We start from the raw sequence: 18250 nt of genomic DNA, 5'->3' as shown, positions 1-18250 counted from the left end.
GGTGAGCAGTCGCGGGAGAGGAGGTGCGCGCGCCCCGGGCACGGGAGAGAAGGTGGCGCGCAGCGACCGGTAACGGCCGGGGGGAGCACGTGAGCTGGAGGGGGAGGTGTCGCCCACTCACAGTCAGCCTGCGCTCGTACCAACTTGAGGACTCATCGGGTCTGCTGCCTCATCCTGCGATCTTTAAATGTTAAATGCGGTTTTAAAAGAGTGAGACCGTCTTCCTCCAAGGCAGAAAGGCGTTCCTGAACCAGCCGGGGCTATAACGTCGTGGACTTTAGTATGATTCAGAAGGGGGTCGATGCCAGAAAATAAACGCTTCATTATTATTGCTCTCTTTTGCAGTCCCTTTAAAAGCAAATCTTGTTTTCCCTAAGTTAACTCGGTGGAGATATAAGATATTAAAGAACGGAGGTGAGCCTTTTCTTAGCCTTTAATTGTGTGTAATAAGTGCAGTGTCTGGTTTCTGGGTTAAAATTCTCCGAAGCCTGTGGTCACTGACTTTGACTCACGAGTTTGAAATGCGTGTATGTGAAGAGAAGTTATACGAAAGTTTTTTTTCTTGAGCTAACTTTTTGGGCGAAGCATAAACGGAGTTAATACCTTTACCTTGGCCCACGTCCAAATAAATCTTCAACACGAGGAAACCCCGCACTTAAACAACCTTGGGCAAGTGAGTTCGATGTCTCTTGCAGACATTGAGGGCATTTTTATTACATTTCTTTCCAAGCTTTTGGTTTGCTGAGTGGAATGCACTAATTCCAAGTGTCGGACACTAACAGAAGGAGAACAAGAAGTGCTAAAGTTCACGCTGCCAGACAGTATTTGTGGAGAGCGTGATTGATGAGAAGGCCTTTCTGTCAGATTGATCACGCACAATTGGATTTCATCTCCACAACCGTCTTGGAGGCGGCCGTAGTGAGGGTGAGGTTTCCATTTGGAACGTTCTCTTAATAAGATCTGGAAAAGATGCATTTTGTGCTTGTGGAGTTTCATGCTGAAATGTCAAGAGAATACGAGACAGTGTGTGCTTAAGGGTGCTCCCAACCACGCACGAAGTAAGTATCACTTGCAGCTGAGATATTATTATCAACTCAGTGAAATATGGTCTATCCGAAACTTGCTTTTTTTGTAGTTTAAGGATCTATCCACAGCCAAATGTTACAGGCTAATACATTCCAAGGTCGTCTTCGGAGGGACGCGAAGAAGCACAGTGGCTTCATAGGAAAAGGTTTTCCTGCTGCTGCACAGAGGGACCAGAACTTACACTCATGGAATGTATGTAAATGAAAAATTGATCTCCTCTTGACAATAACTGCAAAAATCTGAAGGTAATTTGTCTTTTTGTTTCCTGTATTGTGAAGAGTGATACACATTTGCAAATGTTAGGAATAAAGTATGTTTAAAACCCCGCAAATTTTAGGAATGAAGTGTTTTAAAAATTTGCTAAAGTTAATGTATTGGTTTATTGTCTACCTTTCATTGGAATGAGGGGACTGGATGAATGTAAGAGAAATTAGTGTGGAAGTCTATTAAAGGCAGAGAAATATTAAATTGCAAAAGGTGTTAGTGAATGGGATGTAGAAACATGATGGGGGCCAGTGGAGATATAAATGGTAAAAGCAGATTAATTTTGAGATTGTTCCTCAAATGCATATGGAATAATTGAGCAGATCGATAAACAAATAGAAGATCCAGGTTGTGTGCACTAAATGGAGATGCCCCCATTAACTACTGGGAATCGGTTGTATCGGTTTCCCTGTTGTAGAGAATGTGGAATAAATATAGAATTCTCTTGAAAAATTGGTCCCTAGATGCAGATAAGATCTGGCATTGTTTTGTCTGTGATATGGGGATGCTGTTGTGGAAGGATTGGTGATGACTTAAGGATGGCATGACAGGACAGTAGTAATATTAAGAATACTGAAAGCAGAGAATAAGGTTAAGCATTTGAAAGTGGCATACAAGAGATGCAGGAAATAGTGATTAATTAAATGTGGAGGCTGCCCTGGTGGCGATAATTATACAAGTATCCTATTTGTGCTTCTTGTTGAGGGAGGATATGAAAGCAGAAGTATGGTTTTCAGCAGCATGGCCAAAATTGTCATTGGGTGGCACAGTGAAGTTGCCTCTCAATTCCAATGATTCAGGTTCAATACTGGCACCCATTGCTGTCTTAAGGAAGGGTTCCCATTCCCTGTAACTATGTGGGTTTTGTACAGAGTACTATGGTTTCCTTTTGTATCCCAAAAATTGTACATATTGACACTGCAAATTGCCTTTAGTGTGGGGGAGAATTGATAGGAATATGGGGGTAATAAATTTCAGTGTAACTTTCTGGGGAGTGGGATTGCTGGTATAGATGACTAATGGCCTCCATTTGTATCATAGGTAATATGTGAATAACATAAATGACATACTGCAGAAATGGAATGGAGTTCTGAAAGGAAGCAGGGTAGGAGAATTGTGAGGTTGCTGCACACATGGTAGTAGAAATTGTTGAACATCTATACTAAAAATTGATTTCAATTTTACCGTGCTTCCTGATGTCATATCCACAAAATGCAATAGGGAAGTTTAGGCCAGTTGCACACAACACCTTTTGGAATTTGATTACTTAGCTCGTATTTGAATGAAATCTCTGGAGCCATGGGATCTTGGCAAAACCCAACATGAGCATTGGTATGATGAAGTTAACAGTAATTTCTATTGGATGCATTATTGATGACATCCTCTGTCACTTTTAACAATTGGAATTTCTCTCATGGGATAACAGCCGGAATGAACATGTCCCACTTTTTGTGATGGGATATATATATATACAGTTGTCCGCGTTGTCGGGCAGGCGCCATAATGGTGATTGCACTGAAATTGCTAAACTAGTAATGCAGCTATTTCTGCCGCCTGAGTTTGTTGATGTAAAGTGTACTTAGTCTACGTCTATTGCATGAATCAGTTCTCTTAATTTCACATGGAGTGAATCAAGTTAGTTGAAGACTGGCTTAAGAGATGGCAGGGTTCAAGAGGAAGGTGAGATGTTTCACTGGGTGTGGCTGGTTGAAGATGGATGCAAACTGGACAAGCGTTTTTGGGTCTAGAGATGTTCTTTAATCCTCCTGTTAGTTACTTAAATATCAGTTGCACATTTAGCTGCATCTATGCTATTTAGAAAACACATTGTCCTGCGTGGCTTTACCAAATTGACAGCTCACATTTAAGTGCAGATCGGGCAATTCTTGGTGAGTCCTGTACTCTGAGTTGAAGCTGCTCTTTCCCCAATCTTAATTATAGTAAAAGTGATTGTGGTGAAATACATTGCTGTTGATCATTCACACTGCCTTGAGGGGTGTTTATTTTTGAGTGCTTGATCTTTTCTGTGTTTATCCCAATTAGCTTACTTCAGGCAGCAATCATATGTAAAAGAGTAATGAAAGGGAACAGATTTCCTGTGAAGAATATGAGTAAACCTGATGGATTTTTTGAATAATTTGATATTTTCAAAATCACCATGGTGGGAACTCAGGACTTGGAAAGGTAGTATGCCATTCAGTAAGATGTAAGCAAAAGCCAGGAGAAATATAGCCATGGTTGCCATCACTACCACCATCACTACTATATGTACATGTCCCACCTGCAATAGAACTTGTGAGTCCAGGACAGGACTGTATGGTCAACAAAGATCTCATCGTTAAAAGTGGATGTCGTCATCGGATTCTGACGGACAACCAAAGAGAAGAGAAACAAAATGGAATGTATAATCGTGTCCTCTACTAATTTGTTAAAATCCAGCCACCACGGACAGACTTGTATGCATAGCTTGGTGGTGGTACTACCAAGACACTTGGTGATGAACACTGAAATATCCATTAGAGTTTATTGTAACTCCCCACAACTCTTTTTTAAAAGTGCAGGAGCACTGTTTTATCAGCTGAGAATGGGTGGTGAATGACTGCAGTACTTTTGCTGACCTTTATTTAAACTAATCCTGTGAGTCCTAGTGGACTGCAGGAATTTGGAGGACAATACTGTATTGTCACCTTAAGTGGATCTGACCTGGCAACTGAGGAGCATGTGCCCTTGGATTTGAATATTAGCTGTAAAATTTGCATTGTGCTTTTGCTTGGGTAGGATATTGCCAGGTGGATTTTTTTTTCTGTATCTTAAACTATACTGTCCATTTTTATTCGTGTTCTTTTCTGTTTCATTCACTTCATTTAATGGTATTTACTCCATGTCAAGAGGGCAGCTAAGAATTTCATGTATGGACAAGTCTGTTTAAAATGGCACATTTCTTTCTTTCAAGGAAAGAAATGAACCAGGTTGTCTTTTTAAACTATATTTGCAAAATTAATTACCTTGACTTTAAATGTGCAATGATATTTGAATTTGTTCCTTGATTATTACTCCAGTAACTTAAGTACGATAGGTCCATGTCCTTTGAAGATTTGGAAATTATATAAAGATCTTTTATCTATTTCATAATTCATTGTAATAGAAAATAAATCTCATGGTGTTAGTGTTGTTTTATATCTGAATTTTAATGGATTATGAGCTTTAATACTGCTGTGCTTTTGGATACTAGGTTCTGAATTGAGTGGAAAAATCATCTCTCACAATTTGTATTTTGAGTGCTGCTTCCTTTTTGGTATTTCCTCATTGTAATTAGAGAAACCATTGAAAATACAAGTTTAAAAAAAAATTAAAGTTCCTTAATTTTATTAAGAGTGCAATTACAATATGTTCATTATCTTTCACAAAAATAGACAAATCTTCAGTGGTCTGATTTTGCAATTTATTGGGGAACAGAAACTAACTTATGAAATGCTGTTTCCTACCTACCTTGTAATAATAATATACATGCATGAATTGTGATAAGTTGAATGAATAGATTAATTTTTAAAAGAGTGAATTCTGTTTGAAAGGATTTAGACGTGAACAAGCTGTTGCATTTCCATTGATTTATTTCATTTCTCTCTGGGGTTAATTCAAGACTTAACTTTCATCAAAACAGTATTTCCATTGTTTTCTGTTTGAAGTCCATCTGCAGAATTGTGCTCAAGATTTCTGGTGAGGCAAGAACTGTCAAACATTTGATCCATGTCGGAGTGCCAATGGGCCCAATCTTATTGAGAGGGACAGCAAGAGAAATGGATAATCGCTCAATAAATGTTTGGGACAAGAATCTATTTGAAACAGTGCTGCACAGCCTGTGGTATTTGATCAGCTGACAGTTATACATAAAACTTGACATGAAACTGCATTGTAGTCAAAGGAGATAAATTTCAGTTGCATGCACTGCTTTATTGTGTGCTAACACACAAGGCAAAGTTCTTTAGAATTTGACACTTAAGATGAGAACAAAGATGGTCATGAGGAGGTGGGAGGAGGGGAAAAAGGTAATTTTGTGCAAGGTTACAACGTTATGGTGTATAGACAAATGTACAATCATCTTGATTTACAAAATTCTTAATTTTTGAAGGTGATTGCTAATCTGGTCTGATGCTTGGCTGTTTCCATACTAGATGGAGATGCAGCTGATCAGGGTGCTCTCAATGATGCTCCAGTAAAATTCAGTTAAGATGGGTGGGGGGGGGGAGCCTCACTTCAGCCTCCTAGGAAGTGGAGGCACTGCTGTGCCTTCTTATTCAGGGAGGTGATGCTGAGGGACCAGGTGATGTGAACTCCCAGCAACTTGTTTTACTTAACCGCCTCTACAGAAGTGCCATGTAAGAAACTATTAACCATAATAGAATCAATGAAAGACTGCATCAAAGGGGAAGACAACCAATTGTTCAAAAAGACAATAAACTCTGCAAGTACAAACAGAAATAATAATACATAAGCAATAAATATCAAGAACATGAGATGAAGAGTTCTTGAAAGTAAGTCCATAGGATGTGGGAGCAGTTCAGTCATGGGGCAAGTAAAGTTATCCCCTCTGGTTCAAGAGCCTGGTGGCTGAGGGGTAAATAACTGTTTCTTAACATGGTGATGTGAATCCTGAGGCTCCTGTATCAGCTTTCTGTTGGCAGAAGCGAGAAGAGCACATGGCCTGTGTGGTGTGGGTCCCTAATGATGGGCGCTGCTTTCCTGCAACAGTGCTCCGTGTATGTTTTTCTTTACATGTGTCTGACAGTAAATCATGGGAAGCTTCCATAAGGGACTAGAAGCTAGTAAAACTTGGAAAGAATTACTGGCTGCTGTTGCCAATTCAGAGTTCACCTGCCAAGCTGTTTATGTCATTGAAAATCAATAGAAAGGGGATAATGATTTTACTGCTTACACATCCTCCCTTTCCCCTTCCCAAACTCTTTTTGTTAGCATTGTAAAAATTGTGTCACTAGCTCTTTATGGTTTAGAGGCAAGGTTGAAATCTTACTTTTACTCAACACTGATACTGTTTGGCTTTTCTATCTTCAGTCTGTATTCATTCCCACCAATAGATCTGAGGAATATACTCCATTTAAACAAAGCACATTGAAAAATGCATTTCCAAAAAGGAATTTGGCATGTAGCAAAGAAATAGTTGACTCAATTATAAAATATAAAATGTATTTCATTTAAAGCTGTACTCGTATACTAGGTGATAAAAGCTTAAAGCTCAGTTGAAAAGCTATTTTTAGAGTTTTTATTTATTGGACTATGGAAAGGATTTGTATTAACTCTTGTAGTAATCTGGCTGTAGTGAAAATTACTTTTTTATGAATGGATAAATTGAAGTTTGACATCCACCACTTCTAAAGCCTGACAGGAAGCAGAGAAACAAAACTGGGAACATTTGGATCGTGAGCTCTTCAGCGGATACAGGTTGAGTACCCCTTATCCAAAATGCTTGGGGCCAGAAGAGTATTGGATTTGGAAGAGATAACTTGGGATCAGTGTGATTCCTGACTCTGAATTTGTGTGCAACTGGTAAGCAGTCTTTGTCTTACACTTGTTCATCCCATATATGTACTTAACAGTAAATATTACATACCATCAATATAACAGAAGCAGCACAGTAGCATCGGGAGATTGCCTGAATTAGCTGTTGAACAACAAACAACGGTAGGCTTTCAGTCTCCACCTACGATGCCATGTTTTGATCAACAGGTTACAGTATACTACATTTGTGTTTAACTTTTTTTAAGGTATTATGTAAGGTATGAAAACAATCAGCATCATAGACTTGTTCTGATGTTAGACTTTCTTCAGCAGCAATCATCACAAACTTATCAATAAATTTCTTTGCTCTTTGAGATCAGCAGACACTTTATCCTTAAAAAAAATTTAAAATCTTGAAAATTTTAATACTCTGCCTTTTCTTAAATTTATGGAACCAGCCAGCTGATGCTCGCAATTGCCTTGGGTAGATGTTTGCTTATTTCATGATCAGCATACTGTTATGTGGTATCTGTTCACTCCGCTCATGTATTTATTTTTTCAATACCCGTTCAAGATCTTCATTATTTGCTTTTTGCAGTGTTTTTCTATTTTTCATTAAATTCTGCTCATTACATTTGTGAGGTCACTTCTCAAAGCTGTCTCTGATGCACAGACCTGCACATCACCTGTAAAAGTTCCCAGTACCTTGTGGAATTTTCCTATTTGATGTCAAATGATAACACGATTTTTTGTCCACATTAAGGTACCTGCTGCACTCACTGACCTTTAGTGAATTCACCTCTCATATATCCATTTTTATTTTTAATTTCTTTCCGACTATCTTTTGCTTCACTCACTTAGCTCTACAATGCCCCTAATCTTGGCTCTGTTGATGTATTTTCCTTTGGTGGTTTAATTTGAAATATTTTGGAGAATACTTTAATGAAGCTCCTTGGATCAATGAAGTGTAATTTGATTGTAAATTTTTACCCAGAACACTGGGGTTGGGAATGGTTGGTGGGTGGTAAACTAGATTGCCTGCTCCAGGAGTAATAATTGCACATGTGTTTTTAAGGAAAATCAAATAAACTTTGCAGTTTCTGGGATCCTGAAATAAAAACATGTTCTGATGGAGAGATGTTGCCCTGAAATATTCATTATTTTTTTGTCTCTCTGCAGATGTTAATTGACCTTCTGAAAGTTTTCAGCACTGACTTTTATTTCAGTTATTTAGTTATATGTAATGAATCCATTTACCAGGTTTAATATATAACTTAGTTTATCTCATCTTTTGCTGCATACGATCGTTCACTTAATTGTCTTGTGCTGCTGTCTCCTCTCTCTGTCTTCAGAGCTGTTTCTTTGCTTTTTTTTGTACCCTTTTTTTCTGTTCTCCCTCAGACAGGAGATGATTGTATTGCATAGTATGGCAGAAATTCATTTACTTCTGAATGCTTAAATCTTTGAAGTTGAGAAGACTGCTGGAAAAAGAGACTAAAGGTGCTTTCTTGTTTCTCTTCTCAGTCAGCAGTTAAATGAAATGTACTTCATGAGACTAGCTCGTGAAATGTGTCCAACCATTTTCCCCTTTGATTGCCCACTAACATCCTTTGGTCTCCCGTTCCTTTACTCTGTCACAAACCTGATCTTAAAACTTGCAACTACACCTACACAGTTCCACGTCAGCACAATACCGAAAAGTCTGCTATTTTTTTATTTCCTCCTTCCTTTTATCTCATTTAGTCTCACACACTGGTTTCATCCCCAGTGAAAGGAGTGAGATGGTGTTTAATTGTCATATTATTCTGTTCTTCCTGTTTAACTTAAAATGCCTTGTTTGCTATTAAAATTTAACCATCCTTTTAAAAAAAGTAATATATGGAAAGTAACAGTCTCTGTCATAGAAAATAAAATATAACTTCTATATAGAATATTACAGCACAGTCCAAGCCCTTTAGCCCACAATGTTGTGCTGACCTTTTAACCTACTCTAAGATCAGCTTAACCCTTCCTTTCTACGTTGCACTTCATTACTACCACCACCCCTGGCAGGGCATTCAATGCACTCACCATTTTGTGTTGGGGGGTGGGGGAAGCCTACACTAACATTTCTCCACTCCTCCCCCCCCCCCCCCCCCACCTATACAGTCACCTTAAAATCATGCCCCCTGTTATAAGCCATTTCCATCCTGGGAAAAGGTTGGGAAGAGGCTGTCCACCCTCTTATCATCTTGTATACTTCTATCAAGTCTCCTCTCATCCTCCTTTGCTTCAAAGAGAAAAGCCCTAGCTTGCTCAATCTATTCCCATAAGATTTGCTCTCTAATCCAGGCAGCATCCTGCTAAATCCAAATAAAAACTACTCTAGTTTCATCAGTGTGCTTTGTCACATCCTCAAAGGATTCAGTCAGCTCTGGAGGCATGACCTGCCACTCACAAAGTCACGCTGATTATCCCTAATCAGACTATGCTTCTGCAAATGCTCATAAATCCGGTTTCTTAAAATCTTCTCCAATAAATTGCCCATTAAGACTTTTGATTATGTTGTCTCTGAATCATATAAATTAAGAGCTAAGATAAGAAAGGACCCCCAACAATAATATCATAACATTGTTTTATTTTTCCATCCTCTCTGCATTCCCTTAAAGAAGATTCCATAATTCTCTGTATCATCGTGATTGAGGAATTGAGACTTATCAAATCAGCTTTGACATTGAATGTTAGTGTCGACTTGCGGGGTCAATGTCCACGTCCTCCTGCTCATATTGGCTTTATTGTGAAAACATTACTTGCCTCTCCTCAGAAATGTAGTTAAAATGAATATTAGAATCTCCATTTGACATAATAGTGATGCTTTTATAATTCTAGAATACTGTTTCTGTATTTTGATTGATAATTTTGCCAAGAATATGAAATATTATGACAGTTTGCAAATTAGCACCAGGGGTAATTTTGGCCCGGACCATCACAAAGGCTGCTAGTTGCTTTTAAAAGTGGCTGCTTCAACTTCCATGCAGCTGTAATATTCTTTATAGGATATTGTGGTGGAACACAAATCATCTTATTTTCCTGTCAGATACATTGGGAAATCGACATTCAGAGCCTGCATTAGATAAGACATGGTACCCATTCAGCAATTCCATTTCCCAAATATGTGCTGGGTGGTTAATTGGTTAGTGAAACTCCCCATAGTGTGGGTGAATGGGAAGTGAATTAGAGTTGAAGGAGTAGAGGGTAGTATGAGGATATAAGAAGAGAAACTGGATTAGTGTACATAGGGGCTGAATCGTTGGTGGGGATGTGATGGACTGAAGGACCATTTTCTGAGCTCTTTCTGTGATAGTGGAATGGCTGCTAGAGGAGGATGTCATGTAGTTTGTTTTACTGAGTTAACTTGTGTTTTTAATCTGTTATCTGTGTTTTTATTTACAATAGTGTGTTTAAATCTTAGTATTTTTATTTTGCACTGCTCAGAGACTGACGACCCAATTCAGAACTGCCTTAACCAGGACACCTATTTAAGAAAATAGCAGATAGGTGAATAGTGTCCACAGGTAACAAGCCCATTTGAGGAAATTTTAGGTCAGGAAAAACAAAAGGTTTCAGATTTTGGTTCAAACATATCATTAAACTTGAGAGAGATTTTGTGGTCCTCATAAATTTGGTTTTATTAGTTGGGGTATATGTCTCAAAACTTTTAAAAATAAATGCTGATGTGCTTACAAGCAGTGTTTTTTTTTAAACAAAACAGCTGATTTATTTGTACCTGATTTATGATATAACCTTTAAATTAAAGATCACTTTTTTCTTGGCGTTATTTCAGCGAGATATATTATTGAGATAAGTGATGGACCATGATCATGTATAGTGTCAGAACAAGCACAAAGGGCCAAATGACCTGCTGCTATTTTTGAAGTTTCTTTTATCACCAAGTTTTCCAAATTTCATTTCCATTTTGTTAAAGCCATCAGTCATTTGACTTCAAATAATTTGTCCTCCATATAGCTTGCTTCCAATTTCAGATTTATTAGATTCCTTCTGGAATATTTTTTAACAATCTAAGTGGTTTTGCAAAATAATTTATGTGCAAGATTTGTCCACTCTGATTTATGTTAATTCATATTGTTCATGTGCCTCTTAATTGAATCCTGAAGATTTTATTTCCAATTAAGTATTTTAAAAAGGTTGATATTTGAGATTCAGGACTGTCTTTCTGTTGGCTTTTTTAATTAACTACTTGTATTAAATTATTTCTTTACTATTAGCTGTTGATCTTGGTTTAATAGCATCATTTAATTTTCAGATTATTTATCTATCGTTCATTATGGTGCCACAGTAGTGTAGTGATTAGTATAATGCTATAACAGCTCAGGGCATTACAGAGTTGAATTCTGGTGCTCTCTGTAAGGAGTTTGTATGTTCTCCCCATGAGTGCATGGATTTCCCCTGACTGCTCCAGTTTCCTCCGACAGTCCAAAAGCATACCAGTTAATAGGCTAATTGGTCACTGTAAATTGTCCTATGATTAGGCAAGTGTTAAGTAGGTGGGTTGTTGGGCGATGCAGTTCATTGTGCCAAAAAGCCTGTTCCATGCTTTTAATAAATAAATAGATTCATTTGTCTTGATTGATATTGGAAGAGGGCATTCAGACCATTGTGGCCTGCATTGGTTCTTTGAAAGTGGTATCCAACAAGCCTCAATCTTGATCTTTACTCAATGTCACGTGAACTAATTAAATCTAGAAAGTGGGACTTATCCACAAAGGTGTATGTGGAGACTATTGAAAAAGCAATTAATAGCCATGTAGAAAGCAACTCTTTGAGTATGTCTACTGGAGATACATAGATCATAGAAGAGTGCAGCACAGGAACAAGTCCTTTGGGCCTCAACATCTGTGATGGTCATGATGTCAAATTAATCCCATCTGCCTCTATGTGACCTATATCTCTCCATTCAACTGTCTGTGTGCTTGTCTGAATGGCTCTTGAACATGAGATATTCAAAACAGCTACCAGTCTCTGTGTGCCCTGCACACCACATTTAAACTGTCCTTCTTTTACCTTAAAACTAGATCCTCTAGTATTTGACATTCCACCCTGGGGAGAAAAGACTCACATGATCTACCCAGTCAATGCATCCCACTCTGTTTACCCTATCTTTGCCTCTTGTTGGTGTCTCATAAATAAACCAATTTTTAAGGGAAATTCTAAAAATCCACTCAAATGTAAATTATTAAGACGATGTCTTAATTCCTGTCTCAATGGTGGAGATTTATTGCGTGCATTTTCACTGGAGTAAGGAGCTGGAATTTTTTTCTGCTGTGTAATTAGTTGACCTTTCAATTACTTTCTTTCTCTTAAAATACTTAATGCAAGGTTTTGTTTCAGAGTTAAGAAATAAATACAAAGTATGTCTTTATTAATTATGTTCTAAAATAATGTAGCAGCCTGCCAAGTGCACACAATTATCATGAAACAGGATTTTGAACTGATATCGACATAATTTTCAACCTAGTGGAATTCCAATGGGAGATCTTGATGATTACCTTTCCCATGCCAACTCAAATAATAGACTACAATAAGTATGCTGATTTGTACATTAATTCTATATATGGTAGACGGCTTAAATTCAATTAACTTCAGATATTCATATTGACTTCTGATCAAATTTTGTCAAATCAGAAAATAAACCAAATAATGTTTAGGATAGGTGATGTAGCCAAAGTGGAGACAGGGACATTTCAGATCAATCTTCATCAGAAGTGGAAAGCTGAGAAATTGTTTTCACTTGCAGTAGGGGAAAGGTGCAGAGAACAAAGGGAATATATAGTATGCATGGGTGTATAACATGTCTGACTATTTTGTCCAGGTGACATAATTGCATTTGATGAAATTTGAAAGGGAATTGACTTTTTCTCTGAAGCAATTAGAAATGGAAGATGAATGTGGGGAAGGAGGGCAGAGAGTAAGAAAGTATCAGAAGTTGCTGAAAATCTGAAGTAAAACTGAGGGGCCTTTTTCAGTGCTGGAGTCACAGTATCCATAATGTCTGTCTGATACCAATAAGGAAACCTATATAATATTTTGAAGTTTGCTGAAGACACTGACTGGGTGTGAAATACAAATTATGAAAGGGAAAAGAGTTGCAAAAGAGGTTTCACTATGACCAAGACATATTGAGCATTGGACAGGATAACATGATGTGAATTTGTCCACTTCAGTAAGATAAAAAGAAATGTATTAATTGTTAAGTTAGAAGTATTGAATGGGCATGGAAGTTAACACTTTACTCCCTGAATTGGAGAAGAATGAGGAGAGATTTGATAGAAGTGTACAGAATTATGAAGGGTTTAGATGGGGTAAATGGAGGCAGGTTTTTTCCACTGAGGTTAAGTGAGATGAGAACTAGAGATCGTAGGTTAAGTCTGAAAGGTGAAATATTTAAGGGAAACCTAAGGGAGATAATTTCATTCAGGGTGGTTTGAGTGTAGACAAGCTGTCAGAGGAAGTGAGGGATGCAGGTTATTTTCAATTTTTAAGAGGATTTTGAGAGAGTACATGGATGGGAGGGGTATGGAGGGCTTTGGTCCAGGTGTGAGACAATTGGACTAGGCAGAATAACAATTCAACAGACAAGATGGGCCAAAGGGCCTGTTTCTGTGCTGTAATGCTCTCTAAATCTATGGCAAGCCAAACTATCCTTGCTGTGGCTGGGAGGACAGTGGTAAGAGCAAAATTTTAAGAAATAAGGGTAATGCATTTAGAGTCCCACGGTCAAGGGCGGACCAAAACTCGAGGGGCCGAATGGTCTACTTCTGCACCTATTGTCTAAAATTAAAGAAACAGAAAAATATCTCTACAGCATTACTATGGAAAGTTTGATCAACAGAACAGATACATAAACAAAAAATGGCACTTTCACAAGGGGGCAAGAGGAGAAGGTGGTGATATCAGGAATCTGTTAATGTGATGGATATATTTCTGTTTTCTGAAATGGAAATAGAGAGACCAAGAAGAGGATAGAAACATCACTGATGGATCATGGGAAAGTGAGGGCAGAGAAATTGACAGCAAGGTTAATAAAATGTTCAAGTTAAAACAGGAAGCAACATTAAGTCAATGTGAAAGAAATGAGGTGGGGGGGGGGGAATCCGTGTAAAACTGAAATAAGCATTGCTCCATGTATCCCACAAAGAGATGGGCAAATATTTGGAATGCATATGTATTCCCTTAATTACACATATGATTGGGAAAGTGAAGTCAAGCAAAAGGAATGGTTTGCCAGGGTGAGAGTTCAGTATTGGAGGATGACTAATTGGGCCTCAGTTCACAGAGGAAGAACCGTTCATCCTCATGGAAAATGGAGGTGTACAGGATGAGAAATTAAGATGGTGTGAACCAAGAAACAGGAAACTGTCAACATCATGGGAGTCATTAGAAGTGTTATTTGTGTAGGTTGGGAAGGGGAGAAAATGGAATCAAGCTAGGAAAAGGTAAGTTTAATGAGTGAAGAAGAAACTAAAACAATCTACAGGGACGCTGCTGTTTGTGGATCTTGATGAGGTTTTGAGTTTGGTGCACCAAGACTTGAAGGTCTAGGAAACGAAGTCAGTATTTATCAGGGAGACAATGGCTTGATGTTTGATGGTATCATCCAATTTGAGGAGGAGGTTGATGTTCTGCCTGTATAAGGTACAATAAATTTGCCAACTCTCAGCAGTCCCACACTTATTAGTAGACTTTATGATAAAGTTTGGGCTTCTAGTGAATGGAATGTTACAAATTCAGAGAAAGGATAGGTTTGAAAGGAGAAAAAAATGAAAAATTGAGATGGTTCCTGTTACTTTGGTTGTTAGTGATAATTCAATTTAAAGAGGCTAGTAGTCCAGAAGAAAGCACCCAAATGAATCAAGAATTATGGCAATGGGAAAAATGGCCCACTGGGATGAAAATTTCAAGCCAAAGAAATGAGAACAAAGCTGAAAGAAGAGCTCCACATCATGGCAGGCTCACAGTTAACTGCAGTGGGAAAGGGGTGCCTCTGCTATGGACTGATCATTTGCAACAAGAAGACAAAACTCGAGGTAGGAAATAAAAATATTGCAAGGATGATCAGGAAACATCAAAGCAGGAGAGTGATCCAGAGGAGTAATAAAATTCAACGGATCTCAAAATTTATGATCTTTGATAACTTAAAGGGAAGAAGGGACTTTTATTGAAATACTGTTCAGAAGTAGTGTGAAAACATGCTTGTTTGGTCTTTCATGTACTAGTAGCATTTTGTTTTCCAGAGTAACCATCTTACTGGTAACATTTTGTAAATGTGTAATCAGTTGCTGAACCTGTTGAGTTTCATTAACTTTGGACAGGGAGAAGACTTTTTAAAAAATATATAGAATAGAGCAAAAATGTTCTGTGTCAAAACTATCTCTACTGAGAGTAAGGTCAGCACAGTTCTGAAAATCAGTCATAGAAGTTCTTTTGAAGGAAGTAAAGGAAGGGAAGCTTTCTGTGTAAAAACAATTTTTCTCTTCCTCCTCCACCTCAAAATATTCAAATTGCGCTGTAAATACCCATGATGATGTTGCGTAGGTTATCAACATGAAAAATTTCAGACAGAAACTTATTCATTCATACATTAAGATCAACAACAACTCAAATGAATCCTTCTCGTGCATGTACATATCAATATGGCCAGCATAAACTTCATAAAAGCATGGGAATTTCCATATGGGGAATATATTTTATAAGGTTATTTTAAATTAAAAAAAATTTAATTTATGTTTTGTTGAACTACTTACAGGCAAAGAAAGACCACTTCAACTATAGGAAATTACTTTCTGGAGAAGTTATCCTTTGTACCATGTATTCTTCAGAGAAAAGGTGCTCAAAATCATTGAAAGAAGACATGTAGGTTGGAATAAATGAACTCAAGCCTTAGGATGAGTCACTTGGCAGAGTTATGGATATTAATAAGGGCCAGAAGTATTTTATCATTATGTAGAGGGTTAAGTTTCTCATGCTAATGACAGCAATGGGGAAGTAGGAAAAACTACACATGAAGACTGCAGCTGCGGTCACTGCAAAACTTGTTATGATCTTTATCTTTTTAAACTTCAAATGTATTGTCTTAAAGGGAGTCAAGTTCTTGTAAAGTTGACTGCCGTTGAGCCGAATGTGGTAATGAAAGAAAATCTAATCCTTGAGAGAATGCACTCAAGTGCAACAATTATTTCATACTGACTGAAGAACTTATGAGAAACAAAACATTTTTGGGGGATTTTGCAATATACGATATGACTGCAAACTTGTTCATGGTTTCACTTTTGGCCACCTAAATGATTATGTGGTTGAGAAAATTGTGCACTTTTTTAAAGCTCATGGAGGAAACCAGAGGAGCTGGCTCAATAAAATTCTTAAAGATGCTATTTCTCCCACTGCTCCCTCCAGTTACTGAAGGACTCTGGTGAATAGTCAGCCCTAAACCCAATTAACCTGTTTGGTGATTTGTTACCAGATGTGCAACAGGAATGGCATATTATTAGAATGGGATAATCATCATACTATGAATTGATTGGTACAAATAAAAATGTAGAAGTGCAATAAATTTAGCTTGTTATGCTCTTCTTCCTTAAAATTCATAAACATTTCTTTTTAATCTATAGTTGAAATGATACTACCATAATTTCTCCAATTCTGGGCTTCGAAATCTTTGACTCTTGGAAATGGGTTCTGAATTGAGGTACAAAAGATAAAGAAAGAGAAATTTAAAACAAGCTGTTCTCTAAAATTTGGAGAATACCTGCAAATAGGAACAATTTGAAAGAGTTAAGCAGGAGAAACAATGAGGAAAATTAACTCTGAATTAACTGGATGCATTGAGGAATGCTTGACAGAAGGGAGTATATTTCAAGACTGAACAGGAGTTATAGACTTAAAATATTGGCAGTGGGCACTGTAACAGGAGTAAGACAATGAGGTTGTGTGCACAACATGCACTTAAAACTGTGTGACCAAATTCTGTTCTAACTCCCATAAATAGGCAGATCTCAACAGTACAGGAAGGAGGTGGGGAGTCCAGTAGCATGGTGTCAAGACAACAATTTTTTCCTCAATGTCAGCAGAAGAAAGGAACTGCCTTTGACTTCAGGAAGTGGGTGAAGGAAATGCCTTTAATTGTATCAGTGGTGGTGAGATAGAAATGGTTGAGAGCTTAAGGTTCCTTGGTGTATCACTAACAACTTCTCCTGGTCCAGCTATGTGGACATGAACCAAAAAAGTGTACTAATGCCTCTGTTTCCTCAGAAGGCTAAGGAAATTCAGTATTCACTCTGTAACTCTGAGCAATTTTTATAGCTGCACAGTAGAAAGCATCCTGTCAGGATGCATCACTGCTTGGTACGGCAACTGCTCTTCGCAAGAATGTAAGAAGTTATCTGAATGCAGCCAAGTCCTTCACTCAAACCAATCTACTTTCCACTGATTCTGTCCAGTTGCTGCTGTTAAGAAAGGCAGCAGACATAAGACCTCTTCCACCATAGTCATTCTCGCTGCCTTCTGTCAGGTAGAAACCAAAAAACCTGTAAACTCAAACCATCAGACTCGGGCAGTCTCTGTCCCACCAGTACCAGCACTTGAAAAGACTTAGCATCGATAATAGCTGAACTCTTTATCTCTCAATCTTCTCCACTATGACCTCTCAGTTAATTTGTTTGCTTACCCTGCACTTTCTCAGTACCTGCACCTCTATATTCTTCATTGTCGTCTTTTTACTAATTTGGTATAATTTTTGCATAGCGTGATCTGTTTAATGCCACACAAAACAAAAGCTTTTCACTGTATTTTGGTACATATGACAGTAAAAATAAAAATATTTGGCAAGTGGAAAACTAGAATTTAAATCTTGGGTGTGGTCTAAATTGGAAAGCTCTTTTAGAGGCTGGAGAATATGACAAGCCAATGAACTTCCAATGCTTTGAGATTCTTTAGCAATTATCCCAAAATGCAAAACAATTCTTCTGTATTTCTTTCATCTTATTTGAATATTTTGTTGAGTAGTTCTGTTTTGAAAGGGATTTAATTTTATTTTTTGCTTCTTTCTATCACTATTTTTGTATTACTTGGATCATTTTCAATGTTGAATTCATTAAAATTATCCTTGCTTATAAAAAATGATCTGATGCTTTCCAAACATGTATGAAGAATAAACTCTTCTCTGGCTTCCATCAAAGTACAGGTATCAATTTTAACCAATGTTTTGATGACAAACTCTGTCATATTCAACAGGCATTATCCGTGATGAAGATTGGAGAGTTTCTCATTGAAATGTCGGTAGAAAATCAATTTCTGTACCCGGCTGGAAGCCCAATGAGTTGATTAATCTTGC

General features: G+C 37.7%; 1 long non-coding RNA gene across 1 annotated transcript; it reads left to right on the top strand.

Moving 5' to 3' along the window:
- The first annotated feature begins 140 nt into the window (after positions 1 to 140).
- On the top strand, positions 141 to 17969 carry LOC132392634 (uncharacterized). Its single transcript, XR_009511599.1, has 3 exons — positions 141 to 1331; positions 6744 to 6912; positions 15668 to 17969. It is a non-coding gene; the product is annotated as an uncharacterized LOC132392634 (long non-coding RNA).
- Positions 17970 to 18250: the final 281 nt, after the last annotated feature.

This window comes from Hypanus sabinus, chromosome 4, assembly GCF_030144855.1.
Source record: "Hypanus sabinus isolate sHypSab1 chromosome 4, sHypSab1.hap1, whole genome shotgun sequence".
Lineage (NCBI taxonomy): Eukaryota > Metazoa > Chordata > Chondrichthyes > Myliobatiformes > Dasyatidae > Hypanus > Hypanus sabinus.
The sequence above is the reverse complement of the archived record's forward strand: the minus strand, read 5'-3'. Positions and strand labels throughout refer to the sequence as shown.